This window comes from Hyla sarda, unplaced genomic scaffold (genome assembly GCF_029499605.1).
Source record: "Hyla sarda isolate aHylSar1 unplaced genomic scaffold, aHylSar1.hap1 scaffold_2067, whole genome shotgun sequence".
Classification (NCBI taxonomy): Eukaryota; Metazoa; Chordata; class Amphibia; order Anura; family Hylidae; genus Hyla; species Hyla sarda.
In genome coordinates this window covers 1-24,743 of record NW_026608731.1, presented here as the reverse complement: position 1 = coordinate 24,743, position 24,743 = coordinate 1, and the positions used below count along the sequence as shown (strand labels likewise).

General features: G+C 46.0%; 11 non-coding genes across 11 annotated transcripts; all 11 read left to right on the top strand.

Moving 5' to 3' along the window:
• Window positions 1-754: 754 nt before the first annotated feature.
• Window positions 755-945, top strand: LOC130318694 (U2 spliceosomal RNA). Its single transcript, XR_008865168.1, has one exon. It is a non-coding gene; the product is annotated as a U2 spliceosomal RNA (small nuclear RNA).
• Window positions 946-3,022: 2,077 nt separating this feature from the next.
• Window positions 3,023-3,213, top strand: LOC130318693 (U2 spliceosomal RNA). The gene has a single exon (XR_008865167.1). It is a non-coding gene; the product is annotated as a U2 spliceosomal RNA (small nuclear RNA).
• A 2,073-nt stretch (window positions 3,214-5,286) lies between these two features.
• LOC130318692 (U2 spliceosomal RNA) lies at window positions 5,287-5,477 on the top strand. The gene has a single exon (XR_008865166.1). It is a non-coding gene; the product is annotated as a U2 spliceosomal RNA (small nuclear RNA).
• A 2,086-nt stretch (window positions 5,478-7,563) lies between these two features.
• Window positions 7,564-7,754, top strand: LOC130318691 (U2 spliceosomal RNA). The gene has a single exon (XR_008865165.1). It is a non-coding gene; the product is annotated as a U2 spliceosomal RNA (small nuclear RNA).
• Window positions 7,755-9,844: 2,090 nt separating this feature from the next.
• Window positions 9,845-10,035, top strand: LOC130318690 (U2 spliceosomal RNA). Its single transcript, XR_008865164.1, has one exon. It is a non-coding gene; the product is annotated as a U2 spliceosomal RNA (small nuclear RNA).
• A 2,088-nt stretch (window positions 10,036-12,123) lies between these two features.
• Window positions 12,124-12,314, top strand: LOC130318689 (U2 spliceosomal RNA). Its single transcript, XR_008865163.1, has one exon. It is a non-coding gene; the product is annotated as a U2 spliceosomal RNA (small nuclear RNA).
• Window positions 12,315-14,393: 2,079 nt separating this feature from the next.
• LOC130318688 (U2 spliceosomal RNA) lies at window positions 14,394-14,584 on the top strand. Its single transcript, XR_008865162.1, has one exon. It is a non-coding gene; the product is annotated as a U2 spliceosomal RNA (small nuclear RNA).
• Window positions 14,585-16,672: 2,088 nt separating this feature from the next.
• Window positions 16,673-16,863, top strand: LOC130318712 (U2 spliceosomal RNA). The gene has a single exon (XR_008865184.1). It is a non-coding gene; the product is annotated as a U2 spliceosomal RNA (small nuclear RNA).
• Window positions 16,864-18,949: 2,086 nt separating this feature from the next.
• On the top strand, window positions 18,950-19,140 carry LOC130318711 (U2 spliceosomal RNA). The gene has a single exon (XR_008865183.1). It is a non-coding gene; the product is annotated as a U2 spliceosomal RNA (small nuclear RNA).
• A 2,088-nt stretch (window positions 19,141-21,228) lies between these two features.
• On the top strand, window positions 21,229-21,419 carry LOC130318710 (U2 spliceosomal RNA). The gene has a single exon (XR_008865182.1). It is a non-coding gene; the product is annotated as a U2 spliceosomal RNA (small nuclear RNA).
• A 2,086-nt stretch (window positions 21,420-23,505) lies between these two features.
• Window positions 23,506-23,696, top strand: LOC130318686 (U2 spliceosomal RNA). Its single transcript, XR_008865161.1, has one exon. It is a non-coding gene; the product is annotated as a U2 spliceosomal RNA (small nuclear RNA).
• The last annotated feature ends 1,047 nt before the right edge of the window (window positions 23,697-24,743 follow it).

Below are 24,743 nucleotides of genomic sequence, written 5' to 3'. Positions count from 1 at the left end.
CTAGGTGTAAACAACATCTCTCCTTTGCTGTGTATGTGACTATGGAGCTGTTTGGTGATGTCGTCTATTATGGCCTTCATAGAAGCAACAGGAGATTGTTGCATCCATCTAGAACCCTCAGAACTACAGTGCTATGATGTCACTCACTTCCACAGGCCTTGCAGAGTGTAAACAACAACAACCCAGCTTTGTTGTGTATGTAACCATAGGGATTTGTGATGTCACCTAGAACCTTCACAGCAGCGACAGCTTTATGAGGAGCATCAGCACTGCTCTGCCTGAGCAGAACCATCACCGCCATAGGTTGTCAAATAACCCGGATTTAACCCACACAGGTAAGTCCAATGGGGTGCAGGCATGTCCTCTATGCTTACAGCTTCCCGTGGGTGTTGGTTTGATACCGTTTGGGGACAGCCAAGGAGGCATCTGCAGGCAACAAAGGTAGGTGTGTGCTTGTGTGTGTGTTTCCTATGCAGATCCTAAGCCCAGTGTCACATGCAAGTAGGAGGAGTAAGAAGGGTTCCTGGCAAATCCGGGTTATGGATTGCATTTAAAAAGGCCCCGTGGGAGTGCAATGGGCCCCTGTCTTGCTGCTTAGCAATAATGGTATGGGTTTAGGTTCTGCTGTGTGTACTGGTGGTTGACTGCCCCCCAGCCCAGAGTGTGCATGGAAAATTGTCTGGCAGCCTCCCTGACAGCAAGCAGTGATAGTGCCCATGAAGGGGACCTTGTTGGGCCCGCCCCTTTCACGGTTATCGCTTCTCGGCCTTTTGGCTAAGATCAAGTGTAGTATCTGTTCTTATCAGTTTAATATCTGATACGTCCCCTATCTGGGGACCATATATTAAATGGATTTTTGAGAACGGGGGCCGATTTCGAAGCTTGCTTCCGTCGCCCTATGCATTGACCCGATATGGCAGTATCTTCGGGTACAGTGCACCACCCCCTTACAGGGTTAAAAAGAAAGATTCCTACTTTCATTGCTACCTGCTTGCTGGCTAGCCAGCTAGCCAGCCCTGTGGGCCTTGCTGCTGCTGCTGCAGCCAAAAAACAAAAGGTGGTGCTTCTGCTGCTTCTGCTTCTGCTTGTGTCTGGCCGCTGTTGGAGCGTCCAGGCACAGGACTTCTGCTGCTGCTGACTAAATGGCCTCCTTAATTGGATCATTTGAGTAGCCAGCACACCAGTGCAGGTAGGGCATGACATGATAGGCAGCTGCCTTGATAGCGGGTGGGTGCTGAATGTTCCTAATTGACAAAATAAGATTAATGCTTATGAAGAAATATAAAATCTCATCCCTTCCCCAATATCGCGCCACACCCCTACCCCTTAATTCCCTGGTTGAACTTGATGGACATATGTCTTTTTTCGACCGTACTAACTATGTAACTATGTAACATAACATGGGGGGGGTCTCCTGGCTGTTCACACAGGTGTGTCATTGCTGTACATTGACCATGCATTGCTTCTGTGGTATTGCAAAGGCAAAGACAAATGCTTCCAGCCATCCATTGCACTAATGGATTGGTCATCAGCTGGCTGTCTATGTCCCGCATCAATATAGACCAAAGTACAGAGGGTTAGGCTATGCTATTGTGCACCTACCTGATGCATCAGAAGGTGCGAGGCCCTTGCTAAATTCTGTGCACAGACTTTGAGATCTATACTTTAGACTGTATCTAAACCTGCTCCAACATGGACTGACATTCTGGCCTACTTTCAGCCGATGCGACTTGTCTGTCGCTGAACAGTCGCTTTTTATGTATTCAGCACCTATGTATAATGTTGTAAAAATGCTCTAGAAGCTAAAGTCGCAGAAATGTCACACATATTTGGCCTGCAACTTTCTGTGCGACAAATTCAGACAGGAAAAATCAGTATAAATCCTTAGAAAATTATCCCCCAGTGTCTCCATCTGCTGGCGGTATTGAATAAGCATTGCTGCACTGATGGGGTATGCATTAGACGAAAAAAAAGAAGAAAAAGAAGAATAATACGCCCAGAAAAGAGGCGAAAAGGAGAAAAACGTAAAAAAACGTGAAAAAAAAGTAAGAGGAAGAGAAGGGAAAAAAAGGTGGAAATGGGTTTAAAAGTGATTTCGGCGGAGAAATATATATATATATATATATATATATATATATATATATATATACGCGCACACACACACATATATATAAACGTATTCTCCGTTGAGATATTGCAGCCGCTGCTGTGTCCAGGCCCAGGAGCCTTAGCACTGTGCTGTGATGTCACTCAATACCACTGACATCACTAGGTGTAAACAACATCTCTCCTTTGCTGTGTATGTGACTATGGAGCTGTTTGGTGATGTCGTCTATTATGGCCTTCATAGAAGCAACAGGAGATTGTTGCATCCATCTAGAACCCTCAGAACTACAGTGCTATGATGTCACTCACTTCCACAGGCCTTGCAGAGTGTAAACAACAACAACCCAGCTTTGTTGTGTATGTAACCATAGGGATTTGTGATGTCACCTAGAACCTTCACAGCAGCGACAGCTTTATGAGGAGCATCAGCACTGCTCTGCCTGAGCAGAACCATCACCGCCATAGGTTGTCAAATAACCCGGATTTAACCCACACAGGTAAGTCCAATGGGGTGCAGGCATGTCCTCTATGCTTACAGCTTCCCGTGGGTGTTGGTTTGATACCGTTTGGGGACAGCCAAGGAGGCATCTGCAGGCAACAAAGGTAGGTGTGTGCTTGTGTGTGTGTTTCCTATGCAGATCCTAAGCCCAGTGTCACATGCAAGTAGGAGGAGTAAGAAGGGTTCCTGGCAAATCCGGGTTATGGATTGCATTTAAAAAGGCCCCGTGGGAGTGCAATGGGCCCCTGTCTTGCTGCTTAGCAATAATGGTATGGGTTTAGGTTCTGCTGTGTGTACTGGTGGTTGACTGCCCCCCAGTCCAGAGTGTGCATGGAAAATTGTCTGGCAGCCTCCCTGACAGCAAGCAGTGATAGTGCCCATGAAGGGGACCTTGTTGGGCCCGCCCCTTTCACGGTTATCGCTTCTCGGCCTTTTGGCTAAGATCAAGTGTAGTATCTGTTCTTATCAGTTTAATATCTGATACGTCCCCTATCTGGGGACCATATATTAAATGGATTTTTGAGAACGGGGGCCGATTTCGAAGCTTGCTTCCGTCGCCCTATGCATTGACCCGATATGGCAGTATCTTCGGGTACAGTGCACCACCCCCTTACAGGGTTAAAAAGAAAGATTCCTACTTTCATTGCTACCTGCTTGCTGGCTAGCCAGCTAGCCAGCCCTGTGGGCCTTGCTGCTGCTGCTGCAGCCAAAAAACAAAAGGTGGTGCTTCTGCTGCTTCTGCTTCTGCTTGTGTCTGGCCGCTGTTGGAGCGTCCAGGCACAGGACTTCTGCTGCTGCTGACTAAATGGCCTCCTTAATTGGATCATTTGAGTAGCCAGCACACCTGTGCAGGTAGGGCATGACATGATAGGCAGCTGCCTTGATAGCGGGTGGGTGCTGAATGTTCCTAATTGACAAAATAAGATTAATGCTTATGAAGAAATATAAAATCTCATCCCTTCCCCAATATCGCGCCACACCCCTACCCCTTAATTCCCTGGTTGAACTTGATGGACATATGTCTTTTTTCGACCGTACTAACTATGTAACTATGTAACATAACATGGGGGGGGTCTCCTGGCTGTTCACACAGGTGTGTCATTGCTGTACATTGACCATGCATTGCTTCTGTGGTATTGCAAAGGCAAAGACAAATGCTTCCAGCCATCCATTGCACTAATGGATTGGTCATCAGCTGGCTGTCTATGTCCCGCATCAATATAGACCAAAGTACAGAGGGTTAGGCTATGCTATTGTGCACCTACCTGATGCATCAGAAGGTGCGAGGCCCTTGCTAAATTCTGTGCACAGACTTTGAGATCTATACTTTAGACTGTATCTAAACCTGCTCCAACATGGACTGACATTCTGGCCTACTTTCAGCCGATGCGACTTGTCTGTCGCTGAACAGTCGCTTTTTATGTATTCAGCACCTATGTATAATGTTGTAAAAATGCTCTAGAAGCTAAAGTCGCAGAAATGTCACACATATTTGGCCTGCAACTTTCTGTGCGACAAATTCAGACAGGAAAAATCAGTATAAATCCTTAGAAAATTATCCCCCAGTGTCTCCATCTGCTGGCGGTATTGAATAAGCATTGCTGCACTGATGGGGTATGCATTAGACGAAAAAAAAGAAGAAAAAGAAGAATAATACGCCCAGAAAAGAGGCGAAAAGGAGAAAAACGTAAAAAAACGTGAAAAAAAAGTAAGAGGAAGAGAAGGGAAAAAAAGGTGGAAATGGGTTTAAAAGTGATTTCGGCGGAGAAATATATATATATATATATATATATATATATATATATATATGCGCACACACACACATATATATAAACGTATTCTCCGTTGAGATATTGCAGCCGCTGCTGTGTCCAGGCCCAGGAGCCTTAGCACTGTGCTGTGATGTCACTCAATACCACTGACATCACTAGGTGTAAACAACATCTCTCCTTTGCTGTGTATGTGACTATGGAGCTGTTTGGTGATGTCGTCTATTATGGCCTTCATAGAAGCAACAGGAGATTGTTGCATCCATCTAGAACCCTCAGAACTACAGTGCTATGATGTCACTCACTTCCACAGGCCTTGCAGAGTGTAAACAACAACAACCCAGCTTTGTTGTGTATGTAACCATAGGGATTTGTGATGTCACCTAGAACCTTCACAGCAGCGACAGCTTTATGAGGAGCATCAGCACTGCTCTGCCTGAGCAGAACCATCACCGCCATAGGTTGTCAAATAACCCGGATTTAACCCACACAGGTAAGTCCAATGGGGTGCAGGCATGTCCTCTATGCTTACAGCTTCCCGTGGGTGTTGGTTTGATACCGTTTGGGGACAGCCAAGGAGGCATCTGCAGGCAACAAAGGTAGGTGTGTGCTTGTGTGTGTGTTTCCTATGCAGATCCTAAGCCCAGTGTCACATGCAAGTAGGAGGAGTAAGAAGGGTTCCTGGCAAATCCGGGTTATGGATTGCATTTAAAAAGGCCCCGTGGGAGTGCAATGGGCCCCTGTCTTGCTGCTTAGCAATAATGGTATGGGTTTAGGTTCTGCTGTGTGTACTGGTGGTTGACTGCCCCCCAGCCCAGAGTGTGCATGGAAAATTGTCTGGCAGCCTCCCTGACAGCAAGCAGTGATAGTGCCCATGAAGGGGACCTTGTTGGGCCCGCCCCTTTCACGGTTATCGCTTCTCGGCCTTTTGGCTAAGATCAAGTGTAGTATCTGTTCTTATCAGTTTAATATCTGATACGTCCCCTATCTGGGGACCATATATTAAATGGATTTTTGAGAACGGGGGCCGATTTCGAAGCTTGCTTCCGTCGCCCTATGCATTGACCCGATATGGCAGTATCTTCGGGTACAGTGCACCACCCCCTTACAGGGTTAAAAAGAAAGATTCCTACTTTCATTGCTACCTGCTTGCTGGCTAGCCAGCTAGCCAGCCCTGTGGGCCTTGCTGCTGCTGCTGCAGCCAAAAAACAAAAGGTGGTGCTGCTGCTGCTTCTGCTGCTTCTGCTTCTGCTTGTGTCTGGCCGCTGTTGGAGCGTCCAGGCACAGGACTTCTGCTGCTGCTGACTAAATGGCCTCCTTAATTGGATCATTTGAGTAGCCAGCACACCTGTGCAGGTAGGGCATGACATGATAGGCAGCTGCCTTGATAGCGGGTGGGTGCTGAATGTTCCTAATTGACAAAATAAGATTAATGCTTATGAAGAAATATAAAATCTCATCCCTTCCCCAATATCGCGCCACACCCCTACCCCTTAATTCCCTGGTTGAACTTGATGGACATATGTCTTTTTTCGACCGTACTAACTATGTAACTATGTAACATAACATGGGGGGGGTCTCCTGGCTGTTCACACAGGTGTGTCATTGCTGTACATTGACCATGCATTGCTTCTGTGGTATTGCAAAGGCAAAGACAAATGCTTCCAGCCATCCATTGCACTAATGGATTGGTCATCAGCTGGCTGTCTATGTCCCGCATCAATATAGACCAAAGTACAGAGGGTTAGGCTATGCTATTGTGCACCTACCTGATGCATCAGAAGGTGCGAGGCCCTTGCTAAATTCTGTGCACAGACTTTGAGATCTATACTTTAGACTGTATCTAAACCTGCTCCAACATGGACTGACATTCTGGCCTACTTTCAGCCGATGCGACTTGTCTGTCGCTGAACAGTCGCTTTTTATGTATTCAGCACCTATGTATAATGTTGTAAAAATGCTCTAGAAGCTAAAGTCGCAGAAATGTCACACATATTTGGCCTGCAACTTTCTGTGCGACAAATTCAGACAGGAAAAATCAGTATAAATCCTTAGAAAATTATCCCCCAGTGTCTCCATCTGCTGGCGGTATTGAATAAGCATTGCTGCACTGATGGGGTATGCATTAGACGAAAAAAAAGAAGAAAAAGAAGAATAATACGCCCAGAAAAGAGGCGAAAAGGAGAAAAACGTAAAAAAACGTGAAAAAAAAGTAAGAGGAAGAGAAGGGAAAAAAAGGTGGAAATGGGTTTAAAAGTGATTTCGGCGGAGAAATATATATATATATATATATATATATATATATATATATATATACGCGCACACACACACATATATATAAACGTATTCTCCGTTGAGATATTGCAGCCGCTGCTGTGTCCAGGCCCAGGAGCCTTAGCACTGTGCTGTGATGTCACTCAATACCACTGACATCACTAGGTGTAAACAACATCTCTCCTTTGCTGTGTATGTGACTATGGAGCTGTTTGGTGATGTCGTCTATTATGGCCTTCATAGAAGCAACAGGAGATTGTTGCATCCATCTAGAACCCTCAGAACTACAGTGCTATGATGTCACTCACTTCCACAGGCCTTGCAGAGTGTAAACAACAACAACCCAGCTTTGTTGTGTATGTAACCATAGGGATTTGTGATGTCACCTAGAACCTTCACAGCAGCGACAGCTTTATGAGGAGCATCAGCACTGCTCTGCCTGAGCAGAACCATCACCGCCATAGGTTGTCAAATAACCCGGATTTAACCCACACAGGTAAGTCCAATGGGGTGCAGGCATGTCCTCTATGCTTACAGCTTCCCGTGGGTGTTGGTTTGATACCGTTTGGGGACAGCCAAGGAGGCATCTGCAGGCAACAAAGGTAGGTGTGTGCTTGTGTGTGTGTTTCCTATGCAGATCCTAAGCCCAGTGTCACATGCAAGTAGGAGGAGTAAGAAGGGTTCCTGGCAAATCCGGGTTATGGATTGCATTTAAAAAGGCCCCGTGGGAGTGCAATGGGCCCCTGTCTTGCTGCTTAGCAATAATGGTATGGGTTTAGGTTCTGCTGTGTGTACTGGTGGTTGACTGCCCCCCAGCCCAGAGTGTGCATGGAAAATTGTCTGGCAGCCTCCCTGACAGCAAGCAGTGATAGTGCCCATGAAGGGGACCTTGTTGGGCCCGCCCCTTTCACGGTTATCGCTTCTCGGCCTTTTGGCTAAGATCAAGTGTAGTATCTGTTCTTATCAGTTTAATATCTGATACGTCCCCTATCTGGGGACCATATATTAAATGGATTTTTGAGAACGGGGGCCGATTTCGAAGCTTGCTTCCGTCGCCCTATGCATTGACCCGATATGGCAGTATCTTCGGGTACAGTGCACCACCCCCTTACAGGGTTAAAAAGAAAGATTCCTACTTTCATTGCTACCTGCTTGCTGGCTAGCCAGCTAGCCAGCCCTGTGGGCCTTGCTGCTGCTGCTGCAGCCAAAAAACAAAAGGTGGTGCTGCTGCTGCTTCTGCTGCTTCTGCTTCTGCTTGTGTCTGGCCGCTGTTGGAGCGTCCAGGCACAGGACTTCTGCTGCTGCTGACTAAATGGCCTCCTTAATTGGATCATTTGAGTAGCCAGCACACCTGTGCAGGTAGGGCATGACATGATAGGCAGCTGCCTTGATAGCGGGTGGGTGCTGAATGTTCCTAATTGACAAAATAAGATTAATGCTTATGAAGAAATATAAAATCTCATCCCTTCCCCAATATCGCGCCACACCCCTACCCCTTAATTCCCTGGTTGAACTTGATGGACATATGTCTTTTTTCGACCGTACTAACTATGTAACTATGTAACATAACATGGGGGGGGTCTCCTGGCTGTTCACACAGGTGTGTCATTGCTGTACATTGACCATGCATTGCTTCTGTGGTATTGCAAAGGCAAAGACAAATGCTTCCAGCCATCCATTGCACTAATGGATTGGTCATCAGCTGGCTGTCTATGTCCCGCATCAATATAGACCAAAGAACAGAGGGTTAGGCTATGCTATTGTGCACCTACCTGATGCATCAGAAGGTGCGAGGCCCTTGCTAAATTCTGTGCACAGACTTTGAGATCTATACTTTAGACTGTATCTAAACCTGCTCCAACATGGACTGACATTCTGGCCTACTTTCAGCCGATGCGACTTGTCTGTCGCTGAACAGTCGCTTTTTATGTATTCAGCACCTATGTATAATGTTGTAAAAATGCTCTAGAAGCTAAAGTCGCAGAAATGTCACACATATTTGGCCTGCAACTTTCTGTGCGACAAATTCAGACAGGAAAAATCAGTATAAATCCTTAGAAAATTATCCCCCAGTGTCTCCATCTGCTGGCGGTATTGAATAAGCATTGCTGCACTGATGGGGTATGCATTAGACGAAAAAAAAGAAGAAAAAGAAGAATAATACGCCCAGAAAAGAGGCGAAAAGGAGAAAAACGTAAAAAAACGTGAAAAAAAAGTAAGAGGAAGAGAAGGGAAAAAAAGGTGGAAATGGGTTTAAAAGTGATTTCGGCGGAGAAATATATATATATATATATATATATATATATATATATATATATATATACGCGCACACACACACATATATATAAACGTATTCTCCGTTGAGATATTGCAGCCGCTGCTGTGTCCAGGCCCAGGAGCCTTAGCACTGTGCTGTGATGTCACTCAATACCACTGACATCACTAGGTGTAAACAACATCTCTCCTTTGCTGTGTATGTGACTATGGAGCTGTTTGGTGATGTCGTCTATTATGGCCTTCATAGAAGCAACAGGAGATTGTTGCATCCATCTAGAACCCTCAGAACTACAGTGCTATGATGTCACTCACTTCCACAGGCCTTGCAGAGTGTAAACAACAACAACCCAGCTTTGTTGTGTATGTAACCATAGGGATTTGTGATGTCACCTAGAACCTTCACAGCAGCGACAGCTTTATGAGGAGCATCAGCACTGCTCTGCCTGAGCAGAACCATCACCGCCATAGGTTGTCAAATAACCCGGATTTAACCCACACAGGTAAGTCCAATGGGGTGCAGGCATGTCCTCTATGCTTACAGCTTCCCGTGGGTGTTGGTTTGATACCGTTTGGGGACAGCCAAGGAGGCATCTGCAGGCAACAAAGGTAGGTGTGTGCTTGTGTGTGTGTTTCCTATGCAGATCCTAAGCCCAGTGTCACATGCAAGTAGGAGGAGTAAGAAGGGTTCCTGGCAAATCCGGGTTATGGATTGCATTTAAAAAGGCCCCGTGGGAGTGCAATGGGCCCCTGTCTTGCTGCTTAGCAATAATGGTATGGGTTTAGGTTCTGCTGTGTGTACTGGTGGTTGACTGCCCCCCAGCCCAGAGTGTGCATGGAAAATTGTCTGGCAGCCTCCCTGACAGCAAGCAGTGATAGTGCCCATGAAGGGGACCTTGTTGGGCCCGCCCCTTTCACGGTTATCGCTTCTCGGCCTTTTGGCTAAGATCAAGTGTAGTATCTGTTCTTATCAGTTTAATATCTGATACGTCCCCTATCTGGGGACCATATATTAAATGGATTTTTGAGAACGGGGGCCGATTTCGAAGCTTGCTTCCGTCGCCCTATGCATTGACCCGATATGGCAGTATCTTCGGGTACAGTGCACCACCCCCTTACAGGGTTAAAAAGAAAGATTCCTACTTTCATTGCTACCTGCTTGCTGGCTAGCCAGCTAGCCAGCCCTGTGGGCCTTGCTGCTGCTGCTGCAGCCAAAAAACAAAAGGTGGTGCTGCTGCTGCTTCTGCTGCTTCTGCTTCTGCTTGTGTCTGGCCGCTGTTGGAGCGTCCAGGCACAGGACTTCTGCTGCTGCTGACTAAATGGCCTCCTTAATTGGATCATTTGAGTAGCCAGCACACCTGTGCAGGTAGGGCATGACATGATAGGCAGCTGCCTTGATAGCGGGTGGGTGCTGAATGTTCCTAATTGACAAAATAAGATTAATGCTTATGAAGAAATATAAAATCTCATCCCTTCCCCAATATCGCGCCACACCCCTACCCCTTAATTCCCTGGTTGAACTTGATGGACATATGTCTTTTTTCGACCGTACTAACTATGTAACTATGTAACATAACATGGGGGGGGTCTCCTGGCTGTTCACACAGGTGTGTCATTGCTGTACATTGACCATGCATTGCTTCTGTGGTATTGCAAAGGCAAAGACAAATGCTTCCAGCCATCCATTGCACTAATGGATTGGTCATCAGCTGGCTGTCTATGTCCCGCATCAATATAGACCAAAGTACAGAGGGTTAGGCTATGCTATTGTGCACCTACCTGATGCATCAGAAGGTGCGAGGCCCTTGCTAAATTCTGTGCACAGACTTTGAGATCTATACTTTAGACTGTATCTAAACCTGCTCCAACATGGACTGACATTCTGGCCTACTTTCAGCCGATGCGACTTGTCTGTCGCTGAACAGTCGCTTTTTATGTATTCAGCACCTATGTATAATGTTGTAAAAATGCTCTAGAAGCTAAAGTCGCAGAAATGTCACACATATTTGGCCTGCAACTTTCTGTGCGACAAATTCAGACAGGAAAAATCAGTATAAATCCTTAGAAAATTATCCCCCAGTGTCTCCATCTGCTGGCGGTATTGAATAAGCATTGCTGCACTGATGGGGTATGCATTAGACGAAAAAAAAGAAGAAAAAGAAGAATAATACGCCCAGAAAAGAGGCGAAAAGGAGAAAAACGTAAAAAAACGTGAAAAAAAAGTAAGAGGAAGAGAAGGGAAAAAAAGGTGGAAATGGGTTTAAAAGTGATTTCGGCGGAGAAATATATATATATATATATATATATATATATATATATATATATATACGCGCACACACACACATATATATAAACGTATTCTCCGTTGAGATATTGCAGCCGCTGCTGTGTCCAGGCCCAGGAGCCTTAGCACTGTGCTGTGATGTCACTCAATACCACTGACATCACTAGGTGTAAACAACATCTCTCCTTTGCTGTGTATGTGACTATGGAGCTGTTTGGTGATGTCGTCTATTATGGCCTTCATAGAAGCAACAGGAGATTGTTGCATCCATCTAGAACCCTCAGAACTACAGTGCTATGATGTCACTCACTTCCACAGGCCTTGCAGAGTGTAAACAACAACAACCCAGCTTTGTTGTGTATGTAACCATAGGGATTTGTGATGTCACCTAGAACCTTCACAGCAGCGACAGCTTTATGAGGAGCATCAGCACTGCTCTGCCTGAGCAGAACCATCACCGCCATAGGTTGTCAAATAACCCGGATTTAACCCACACAGGTAAGTCCAATGGGGTGCAGGCATGTCCTCTATGCTTACAGCTTCCCGTGGGTGTTGGTTTGATACCGTTTGGGGACAGCCAAGGAGGCATCTGCAGGCAACAAAGGTAGGTGTGTGCTTGTGTGTGTGTTTCCTATGCAGATCCTAAGCCCAGTGTCACATGCAAGTAGGAGGAGTAAGAAGGGTTCCTGGCAAATCCGGGTTATGGATTGCATTTAAAAAGGCCCCGTGGGAGTGCAATGGGCCCCTGTCTTGCTGCTTAGCAATAATGGTATGGGTTTAGGTTCTGCTGTGTGTACTGGTGGTTGACTGCCCCCCAGCCCAGAGTGTGCATGGAAAATTGTCTGGCAGCCTCCCTGACAGCAAGCAGTGATAGTGCCCATGAAGGGGACCTTGTTGGGCCCGCCCCTTTCACGGTTATCGCTTCTCGGCCTTTTGGCTAAGATCAAGTGTAGTATCTGTTCTTATCAGTTTAATATCTGATACGTCCCCTATCTGGGGACCATATATTAAATGGATTTTTGAGAACGGGGGCCGATTTCGAAGCTTGCTTCCGTCGCCCTATGCATTGACCCGATATGGCAGTATCTTCGGGTACAGTGCACCACCCCCTTACAGGGTTAAAAAGAAAGATTCCTACTTTCATTGCTACCTGCTTGCTGGCTAGCCAGCTAGCCAGCCCTGTGGGCCTTGCTGCTGCTGCTGCAGCCAAAAAACAAAAGGTGGTGCTTCTGCTGCTTCTGCTTCTGCTTGTGTCTGGCCGCTGTTGGAGCGTCCAGGCACAGGACTTCTGCTGCTGCTGACTAAATGGCCTCCTTAATTGGATCATTTGAGTAGCCAGCACACCTGTGCAGGTAGGGCATGACATGATAGGCAGCTGCCTTGATAGCGGGTGGGTGCTGAATGTTCCTAATTGACAAAATAAGATTAATGCTTATGAAGAAATATAAAATCTCATCCCTTCCCCAATATCGCGCCACACCCCTACCCCTTAATTCCCTGGTTGAACTTGATGGACATATGTCTTTTTTCGACCGTACTAACTATGTAACTATGTAACATAACATGGGGGGGGTCTCCTGGCTGTTCACACAGGTGTGTCATTGCTGTACATTGACCATGCATTGCTTCTGTGGTATTGCAAAGGCAAAGACAAATGCTTCCAGCCATCCATTGCACTAATGGATTGGTCATCAGCTGGCTGTCTATGTCCCGCATCAATATAGACCAAAGTACAGAGGGTTAGGCTATGCTATTGTGCACCTACCTGATGCATCAGAAGGTGCGAGGCCCTTGCTAAATTCTGTGCACAGACTTTGAGATCTATACTTTAGACTGTATCTAAACCTGCTCCAACATGGACTGACATTCTGGCCTACTTTCAGCCGATGCGACTTGTCTGTCGCTGAACAGTCGCTTTTTATGTATTCAGCACCTATGTATAATGTTGTAAAAATGCTCTAGAAGCTAAAGTCGCAGAAATGTCACACATATTTGGCCTGCAACTTTCTGTGCGACAAATTCAGACAGGAAAAATCAGTATAAATCCTTAGAAAATTATCCCCCAGTGTCTCCATCTGCTGGCGGTATTGAATAAGCATTGCTGCACTGATGGGGTATGCATTAGACGAAAAAAAAGAAGAAAAAGAAGAATAATACGCCCAGAAAAGAGGCGAAAAGGAGAAAAACGTAAAAAAACGTGAAAAAAAAGTAAGAGGAAGAGAAGGGAAAAAAAGGTGGAAATGGGTTTAAAAGTGATTTCGGCGGAGAAATATATATATATATATATATATATATATATATATATATATATATACGCGCACACACACACATATATATAAACGTATTCTCCGTTGAGATATTGCAGCCGCTGCTGTGTCCAGGCCCAGGAGCCTTAGCACTGTGCTGTGATGTCACTCAATACCACTGACATCACTAGGTGTAAACAACATCTCTCCTTTGCTGTGTATGTGACTATGGAGCTGTTTGGTGATGTCGTCTATTATGGCCTTCATAGAAGCAACAGGAGATTGTTGCATCCATCTAGAACCCTCAGAACTACAGTGCTATGATGTCACTCACTTCCACAGGCCTTGCAGAGTGTAAACAACAACAACCCAGCTTTGTTGTGTATGTAACCATAGGGATTTGTGATGTCACCTAGAACCTTCACAGCAGCGACAGCTTTATGAGGAGCATCAGCACTGCTCTGCCTGAGCAGAACCATCACCGCCATAGGTTGTCAAATAACCCGGATTTAACCCACACAGGTAAGTCCAATGGGGTGCAGGCATGTCCTCTATGCTTACAGCTTCCCGTGGGTGTTGGTTTGATACCGTTTGGGGACAGCCAAGGAGGCATCTGCAGGCAACAAAGGTAGGTGTGTGCTTGTGTGTGTGTTTCCTATGCAGATCCTAAGCCCAGTGTCACATGCAAGTAGGAGGAGTAAGAAGGGTTCCTGGCAAATCCGGGTTATGGATTGCATTTAAAAAGGCCCCGTGGGAGTGCAATGGGCCCCTGTCTTGCTGCTTAGCAATAATGGTATGGGTTTAGGTTCTGCTGTGTGTACTGGTGGTTGACTGCCCCCCAGCCCAGAGTGTGCATGGAAAATTGTCTGGCAGCCTCCCTGACAGCAAGCAGTGATAGTGCCCATGAAGGGGACCTTGTTGGGCCCGCCCCTTTCACGGTTATCGCTTCTCGGCCTTTTGGCTAAGATCAAGTGTAGTATCTGTTCTTATCAGTTTAATATCTGATACGTCCCCTATCTGGGGACCATATATTAAATGGATTTTTGAGAACGGGGGCCGATTTCGAAGCTTGCTTCCGTCGCCCTATGCATTGACCCGATATGGCAGTATCTTCGGGTACAGTGCACCACCCCCTTACAGGGTTAAAAAGAAAGATTCCTACTTTCATTGCTACCTGCTTGCTGGCTAGCCAGCTAGCCAGCCCTGTGGGCCTTGCTGCTGCTGCTGCAGCCAAAAAACAAAAGGTGGTGCTGCTGCTGCTTCTGCTGCTTCTGCTTCTGCTTGTGTCTGGCCGCTGTTGGAGCGTCCAGGCACAGGACTTCTGCTGCTGCTGACTAAATGGCCTCCTTAATTGGATCATTTGAGTAGCCAGCACACCTGTGCAGGTAGGGCATGACATGATAGGCAGCTGCCTTGATAGCGGGTGGGTGCTGAATGTTCCTAATTGACAAAATAAGATTAATGCTTATGAAGAAATATAAAATCTCATCCCTTCCCCAATATCGCGCCACACCCCTACCCCTTAATTCCCTGGTTGAACTTGATGGACATATGTCTTTTTTCGACCGTACTAACTATGTAACTATGTAACATAACATGGGGGGGGTCTCCTGGCTGTTCACACAGGTGTGTCATTGCTGTACATTGACCATGCATTGCTTCTGTGGTATTGCAAAGGCAAAGACAAATGCTTCCAGCCATCCATTGCACTAATGGATTGGTCATCAGCTGGCTGTCTATGTCCCGCATCAATATAGACCAAAGTACAGAGGGTTAGGCTATGCTATTGTGCACCTACCTGATGCATCAGAAGGTGCGAGGCCCTTGCTAAATTCTGTGCACAGACTTTGAGATCTATACTTTAGACTGTATCTAAACCTGCTCCAACATGGACTGACATTCTGGCCTACTTTCAGCCGATGCGACTTGTCTGTCGCTGAACAGTCGCTTTTTATGTATTCAGCACCTATGTATAATGTTGTAAAAATGCTCTAGAAGCTAAAGTCGCAGAAATGTCACACATATTTGGCCTGCAACTTTCTGTGCGACAAATTCAGACAGGAAAAATCAGTATAAATCCTTAGAAAATTATCCCCCAGTGTCTCCATCTGCTGGCGGTATTGAATAAGCATTGCTGCACTGATGGGGTATGCATTAGACGAAAAAAAAGAAGAAAAAGAAGAATAATACGCCCAGAAAAGAGGCGAAAAGGAGAAAAACGTAAAAAAACGTGAAAAAAAAGTAAGAGGAAGAGAAGGGAAAAAAAGGTGGAAATGGGTTTAAAAGTGATTTCGGCAGAGAAATATATATATATATATATATATATATATATATATATATATATATACGCGCACACACACACATATATATAAACGTATTCTCCGTTGAGATATTGCAGCCGCTGCTGTGTCCAGGCCCAGGAGCCTTAGCACTGTGCTGTGATGTCACTCAATACCACTGACATCACTAGGTGTAAACAACATCTCTCCTTTGCTGTGTATGTGACTATGGAGCTGTTTGGTGATGTCGTCTATTATGGCCTTCATAGAAGCAACAGGAGATTGTTGCATCCATCTAGAACCCTCAGAACTACAGTGCTATGATGTCACTCACTTCCACAGGCCTTGCAGAGTGTAAACAACAACAACCCAGCTTTGTTGTGTATGTAACCATAGGGATTTGTGATGTCACCTAGAACCTTCACAGCAGCGACAGCTTTATGAGGAGCATCAGCACTGCTCTGCCTGAGCAGAACCATCACCGCCATAGGTTGTCAAATAACCCGGATTTAACCCACACAGGTAAGTCCAATGGGGTGCAGGCATGTCCTCTATGCTTACAGCTTCCCGTGGGTGTTGGTTTGATACCGTTTGGGGACAGCCAAGGAGGCATCTGCAGGCAACAAAGGTAGGTGTGTGCTTGTGTGTGTGTTTCCTATGCAGATCCTAAGCCCAGTGTCACATGCAAGTAGGAGGAGTAAGAAGGGTTCCTGGCAAATCCGGGTTATGGATTGCATTTAAAAAGGCCCCGTGGGAGTGCAATGGGCCCCTGTCTTGCTGCTTAGCAATAATGGTATGGGTTTAGGTTCTGCTGTGTGTACTGGTGGTTGACTGCCCCCCAGCCCAGAGTGTGCATGGAAAATTGTCTGGCAGCCTCCCTGACAGCAAGCAGTGATAGTGCCCATGAAGGGGACCTTGTTGGGCCCGCCCCTTTCACGGTTATCGCTTCTCGGCCTTTTGGCTAAGATCAAGTGTAGTATCTGTTCTTATCAGTTTAATATCTGATACGTCCCCTATCTGGGGACCATATATTAAATGGATTTTTGAGAACGGGGGCCGATTTCGAAGCTTGCTTCCGTCGCCCTATGCATTGACCCGATATGGCAGTATCTTCGGGTACAGTGCACCACCCCCTTACAGGGTTAAAAAGAAAGATTCCTACTTTCATTGCTACCTGCTTGCTGGCTAGCCAGCTAGCCAGCCCTGTGGGCCTTGCTGCTGCTGCTGCAGCCAAAAAACAAAAGGTGGTGCTGCTGCTGCTTCTGCTGCTTCTGCTTCTGCTTGTGTCTGGCCGCTGTTGGAGCGTCCAGGCACAGGACTTCTGCTGCTGCTGACTAAATGGCCTCCTTAATTGGATCATTTGAGTAGCCAGCACACCTGTGCAGGTAGGGCATGACATGATAGGCAGCTGCCTTGATAGCGGGTGGGTGCTGAATGTTCCTAATTGACAAAATAAGATTAATGCTTATGAAGAAATATAAAATCTCATCCCTTCCCCAATATCGCGCCACACCCCTACCCCTTAATTCCCTGGTTGAACTTGATGGACATATGTCTTTTTTCGACCGTACTAACTATGTAACTATGTAACATAACATGGGGGGGGTCTCCTGGCTGTTCACACAGGTGTGTCATTGCTGTACATTGACCATGCATTGCTTCTGTGGTATTGCAAAGGCAAAGACAAATGCTTCCAGCCATCCATTGCACTAATGGATTGGTCATCAGCTGGCTGTCTATGTCCCGCATCAATATAGACCAAAGTACAGAGGGTTAGGCTATGCTATTGTGCACCTACCTGATGCATCAGAAGGTGCGAGGCCCTTGCTAAATTCTGTGCACAGACTTTGAGATCTATACTTTAGACTGTATCTAAACCTGCTCCAACATGGACTGACATTCTGGCCTACTTTCAGCCGATGCGACTTGTCTGTCGCTGAACAGTCGCTTTTTATGTATTCAGCACCTATGTATAATGTTGTAAAAATGCTCTAGAAGCTAAAGTCGCAGAAATGTCACACATATTTGGCCTGCAACTTTCTGTGCGACAAATTCAGACAGGAAAAATCAGTATAAATCCTTAGAAAATTATCCCCCAGTGTCTCCATCTGCTGGCGGTATTGAATAAGCATTGCTGCACTGATGGGGTATGCATTAGACGAAAAAAAAGAAGAAAAAGAAGAATAATACGCCCAGAAAAGAGGCGAAAAGGAGAAAAACGTAAAAAAACGTGAAAAAAAAGTAAGAGGAAGAGAAGGGAAAAAAAGGTGGAAATGGGTTTAAAAGTGATTTCGGCGGAGAAATATATATATATATATATATATATATATATATATATATATATACGCGCACACACACACATATATATAAACGTATTCTCCGTTGAGATATTGCAGCCGCTGCTGTGTCCAGGCCCAGGAGCCTTAGCACTGTGCTGTGATGTCACTCAATACCACTGACATCACTAGGTGTAAACAACATCTCTCCTTTGCTGTGTATGTGACTATGGAGCTGTTTGGTGATGTCGTCTATTATGGCCTTCATAGAAGCAACAGGAGATTGTTGCATCCATCTAGAACCCTCAGAACTACAGTGCTATGATGTCACTCACTTCCACAGGCCTTGCAGAGTGTAAACAACAACAACCCAGCTTTGTTGTGTATGTAACCATAGGGATTTGTGATGTCACCTAGAACCTTCACAGCAGCGACAGCTTTATGAGGAGCATCAGCACTGCTCTGCCTGAGCAGAACCATCACCGCCATAGGTTGTCAAATAACCCGGATTTAACCCACACAGGTAAGTCCAATGGGGTGCAGGCATGTCCTCTATGCTTACAGCTTCCCGTGGGTGTTGGTTTGATACCGTTTGGGGACAGCCAAGGAGGCATCTGCAGGCAACAAAGGTAGGTGTGTGCTTGTGTGTGTGTTTCCTATGCAGATCCTAAGCCCAGTGTCACATGCAAGTAGGAGGAGTAAGAAGGGTTCCTGGCAAATCCGGGTTATGGATTGCATTTAAAAAGGCCCCGTGGGAGTGCAATGGGCCCCTGTCTTGCTGCTTAGCAATAATGGTATGGGTTTAGGTTCTGCTGTGTGTACTGGTGGTTGACTGCCCCCCAGCCCAGAGTGTGCATGGAAAATTGTCTGGCAGCCTCCCTGACAGCAAGCAGTGATAGTGCCCATGAAGGGGACCTTGTTGGGCCCGCCCCTTTCACGGTTATCGCTTCTCGGCCTTTTGGCTAAGATCAAGTGTAGTATCTGTTCTTATCAGTTTAATATCTGATACGTCCCCTATCTGGGGACCATATATTAAATGGATTTTTGAGAACGGGGGCCGATTTCGAAGCTTGCTTCCGTCGCCCTATGCATTGACCCGATATGGCAGTATCTTCGGGTACAGTGCACCACCCCCTTACAGGGTTAAAAAGAAAGATTCCTACTTTCATTGCTACCTGCTTGCTGGCTAGCCAGCTAGCCAGCCCTGTGGGCCTTGCTGCTGCTGCTGCAGCCAAAAAACAAAAGGTGGTGCTGCTGCTGCTTCTGCTGCTTCTGCTTCTGCTTGTGTCTGGCCGCTGTTGGAGCGTCCAGGCACAGGACTTCTGCTGCTGCTGACTAAATGGCCTCCTTAATTGGATCATTTGAGTAGCCAGCACACCTGTGCAGGTAGGGCATGACATGATAGGCAGCTGCCTTGATAGCGGGTGGGTGCTGAATGTTCCTAATTGACAAAATAAGATTAATGCTTATGAAGAAATATAAAATCTCATCCCTTCCCCAATATCGCGCCACACCCCTACCCCTTAATTCCCTGGTTGAACTTGATGGACATATGTCTTTTTTCGACCGTACTAACTATGTAACTATGTAACATAACATGGGGGGGGTCTCCTGGCTGTTCACACAGGTGTGTCATTGCTGTACATTGACCATGCATTGCTTCTGTGGTATTGCAAAGGCAAAGACAAATGCTTCCAGCCATCCATTGCACTAATGGATTGGTCATCAGCTGGCTGTCTATGTCCCGCATCAATATAGACCAAAGTACAGAGGGTTAGGCTATGCTATTGTGCACCTACCTGATGCATCAGAAGGTGCGAGGCCCTTGCTAAATTCTGTGCACAGACTTTGAGATCTATACTTTAGACTGTATCTAAACCTGCTCCAACATGGACTGACATTCTGGCCTACTTTCAGCCGATGCGACTTGTCTGTCGCTGAACAGTCGCTTTTTATGTATTCAGCACCTATGTATAATGTTGTAAAAATGCTCTAGAAGCTAAAGTCGCAGAAATGTCACACATATTTGGCCTGCAACTTTCTGTGCGACAAATTCAGACAGGAAAAATCAGTATAAATCCTTAGAAAATTATCCCCCAGTGTCTCCATCTGCTGGCGGTATTGAATAAGCATTGCTGCACTGATGGGGTATGCATTAGACGAAAAAAAAGAAGAAAAAGAAGAATAATACGCCCAGAAAAGAGGCGAAAAGGAGAAAAACGTAAAAAAACGTGAAAAAAAAGTAAGAGGAAGAGAAGGGAAAAAAAGGTGGAAATGGGTTTAAAAGTGATTTCGGCGGAGAAATATATATATATATATATATATATATATATATATATATATATATACGCGCACACACACACATATATATAAACGTATTCTCCGTTGAGATATTGCAGCCGCTGCTGTGTCCAGGCCCAGGAGCCTTAGCACTGTGCTGTGATGTCACTCAATACCACTGACATCACTAGGTGTAAACAACATCTCTCCTTTGCTGTGTATGTGACTATGGAGCTGTTTGGTGATGTCGTCTATTATGGCCTTCATAGAAGCAACAGGAGATTGTTGCATCCATCTAGAACCCTCAGAACTACAGTGCTATGATGTCACTCACTTCCACAGGCCTTGCAGAGTGTAAACAACAACAACCCAGCTTTGTTGTGTATGTAACCATAGGGATTTGTGATGTCACCTAGAACCTTCACAGCAGCGACAGCTTTATGAGGAGCATCAGCACTGCTCTGCCTGAGCAGAACCATCACCGCCATAGGTTGTCAAATAACCCGGATTTAACCCACACAGGTAAGTCCAATGGGGTGCAGGCATGTCCTCTATGCTTACAGCTTCCCGTGGGTGTTGGTTTGATACCGTTTGGGGACAGCCAAGGAGGCATCTGCAGGCAACAAAGGTAGGTGTGTGCTTGTGTGTGTGTTTCCTATGCAGATCCTAAGCCCAGTGTCACATGCAAGTAGGAGGAGTAAGAAGGGTTCCTGGCAAATCCGGGTTATGGATTGCATTTAAAAAGGCCCCGTGGGAGTGCAATGGGCCCCTGTCTTGCTGCTTAGCAATAATGGTATGGGTTTAGGTTCTGCTGTGTGTACTGGTGGTTGACTGCCCCCCAGCCCAGAGTGTGCATGGAAAATTGTCTGGCAGCCTCCCTGACAGCAAGCAGTGATAGTGCCCATGAAGGGGACCTTGTTGGGCCCGCCCCTTTCACGGTTATCGCTTCTCGGCCTTTTGGCTAAGATCAAGTGTAGTATCTGTTCTTATCAGTTTAATATCTGATACGTCCCCTATCTGGGGACCATATATTAAATGGATTTTTGAGAACGGGGGCCGATTTCGAAGCTTGCTTCCGTCGCCCTATGCATTGACCCGATATGGCAGTATCTTCGGGTACAGTGCACCACCCCCTTACAGGGTTAAAAAGAAAGATTCCTACTTTCATTGCTACCTGCTTGCTGGCTAGCCAGCTAGCCAGCCCTGTGGGCCTTGCTGCTGCTGCTGCAGCCAAAAAACAAAAGGTGGTGCTGCTGCTGCTTCTGCTGCTTCTGCTTCTGCTTGTGTCTGGCCGCTGTTGGAGCGTCCAGGCACAGGACTTCTGCTGCTGCTGACTAAATGGCCTCCTTAATTGGATCATTTGAGTAGCCAGCACACCTGTGCAGGTAGGGCATGACATGATAGGCAGCTGCCTTGATAGCGGGTGGGTGCTGAATGTTCCTAATTGACAAAATAAGATTAATGCTTATGAAGAAATATAAAATCTCATCCCTTCCCCAATATCGCGCCACACCCCTACCCCTTAATTCCCTGGTTGAACTTGATGGACATATGTCTTTTTTCGACCGTACTAACTATGTAACTATGTAACATAACATGGGGGGGGTCTCCTGGCTGTTCACACAGGTGTGTCATTGCTGTACATTGACCATGCATTGCTTCTGTGGTATTGCAAAGGCAAAGACAAATGCTTCCAGCCATCCATTGCACTAATGGATTGGTCATCAGCTGGCTGTCTATGTCCCGCATCAATATAGACCAAAGTACAGAGGGTTAGGCTATGCTATTGTGCACCTACCTGATGCATCAGAAGGTGCGAGGCCCTTGCTAAATTCTGTGCACAGACTTTGAGATCTATACTTTAGACTGTATCTAAACCTGCTCCAACATGGACTGACATTCTGGCCTACTTTCAGCCGATGCGACTTGTCTGTCGCTGAACAGTCGCTTTTTATGTATTCAGCACCTATGTATAATGTTGTAAAAATGCTCTAGAAGCTAAAGTCGCAGAAATGTCACACATATTTGGCCTGCAACTTTCTGTGCGACAAATTCAGACAGGAAAAATCAGTATAAATCCTTAGAAAATTATCCCCCAGTGTCTCCATCTGCTGGCGGTATTGAATAAGCATTGCTGCACTGATGGGGTATGCATTAGACGAAAAAAAAGAAGAAAAAGAAGAATAATACGCCCAGAAAAGAGGCGAAAAGGAGAAAAACGTAAAAAAACGTGAAAAAAAAGTAAGAGGAAGAGAAGGGAAAAAAAGGTGGAAATGGGTTTAAAAGTGATTTCGGCGGAGAAATATATATATATATATATATATATATATATATATATATATATACGCGCACACACACACATATATATAAACGTATTCTCCGTTGAGATATTGCAGCCGCTGCTGTGTCCAGGCCCAGGAGCCTTAGCACTGTGCTGTGATGTCACTCAATACCACTGACATCACTAGGTGTAAACAACATCTCTCCTTTGCTGTGTATGTGACTATGGAGCTGTTTGGTGATGTCGTCTATTATGGCCTTCATAGAAGCAACAGGAGATTGTTGCATCCATCTAGAACCCTCAGAACTACAGTGCTATGATGTCACTCACTTCCACAGGCCTTGCAGAGTGTAAACAACAACAACCCAGCTTTGTTGTGTATGTAACCATAGGGATTTGTGATGTCACCTAGAACCTTCACAGCAGCGACAGCTTTATGAGGAGCATCAGCACTGCTCTGCCTGAGCAGAACCATCACCGCCATAGGTTGTCAAATAACCCGGATTTAACCCACACAGGTAAGTCCAATGGGGTGCAGGCATGTCCTCTATGCTTACAGCTTCCCGTGGGTGTTGGTTTGATACCGTTTGGGGACAGCCAAGGAGGCATCTGCAGGCAACAAAGGTAGGTGTGTGCTTGTGTGTGTGTTTCCTATGCAGATCCTAAGCCCAGTGTCACATGCAAGTAGGAGGAGTAAGAAGGGTTCCTGGCAAATCCGGGTTATGGATTGCATTTAAAAAGGCCCCGTGGGAGTGCAATGGGCCCCTGTCTTGCTGCTTAGCAATAATGGTATGGGTTTAGGTTCTGCTGTGTGTACTGGTGGTTGACTGCCCCCCAGCCCAGAGTGTGCATGGAAAATTGTCTGGCAGCCTCCCTGACAGCAAGCAGTGATAGTGCCCATGAAGGGGACCTTGTTGGGCCCGCCCCTTTCACGGTTATCGCTTCTCGGCCTTTTGGCTAAGATCAAGTGTAGTATCTGTTCTTATCAGTTTAATATCTGATACGTCCCCTATCTGGGGACCATATATTAAATGGATTTTTGAGAACGGGGGCCGATTTCGAAGCTTGCTTCTGTCGCCCTATGCATTGACCCGATATGGCAGTATCTTCGGGTACAGTGCACCACCCCCTTACAGGGTTAAAAAGAAAGATTCCTACTTTCATTGCTACCTGCTTGCTGGCTAGCCAGCTAGCCAGCCCTGTGGGCCTTGCTGCTGCTGCTGCAGCCAAAAAACAAAAGGTGGTGCTGCTGCTGCTTCTGCTTCTGCTTCTGCTTGTGTCTGGCCGCTGTTGGAGCGTCCAGGCACAGGACTTCTGCTGCTGCTGACTAAATGGCCTCCTTAATTGGATCATTTGAGTAGCCAGCACACCTGTGCAGGTAGGGCATGACATGATAGGCAGCTGCCTTGATAGCGGGTGGGTGCTGAATGTTCCTAATTGACAAAATAAGATTAATGCTTATGAAGAAATATAAAATCTCATCCCTTCCCCAATATCGCGCCACACCCCTACCCCTTAATTCCCTGGTTGAACTTGATGGACATATGTCTTTTTTCGACCGTACTAACTATGTAACTATGTAACATAACATGGGGGGGGTCTCCTGGCTGTTCACACAGGTGTGTCATTGCTGTACATTGACCATGCATTGCTTCTGTGGTATTGCAAAGGCAAAGACAAATGCTTCCAGCCATCCATTGCACTAATGGATTGGTCATCAGCTGGCTGTCTATGTCCCGCATCAATATAGACCAAAGTACAGAGGGTTAGGCTATGCTATTGTGCACCTACCTGATGCATCAGAAGGTGCGAGGCCCTTGCTAAATTCTGTGCACAGACTTTGAGATCTATACTTTAGACTGTATCTAAACCTGCTCCAACATGGACTGACATTCTGGCCTACTTTCAGCCGATGCGACTTGTCTGTCGCTGAACAGTCGCTTTTTATGTATTCAGCACCTATGTATAATGTTGTAAAAATGCTCTAGAAGCTAAAGTCGCAGAAATGTCACACATATTTGGCCTGCAACTTTCTGTGCGACAAATTCAGACAGGAAAAATCAGTATAAATCCTTAGAAAATTATCCCCCAGTGTCTCCATCTGCTGGCGGTATTGAATAAGCATTGCTGCACTGATGGGGTATGCATTAGACGAAAAAAAAGAAGAAAAAGAAG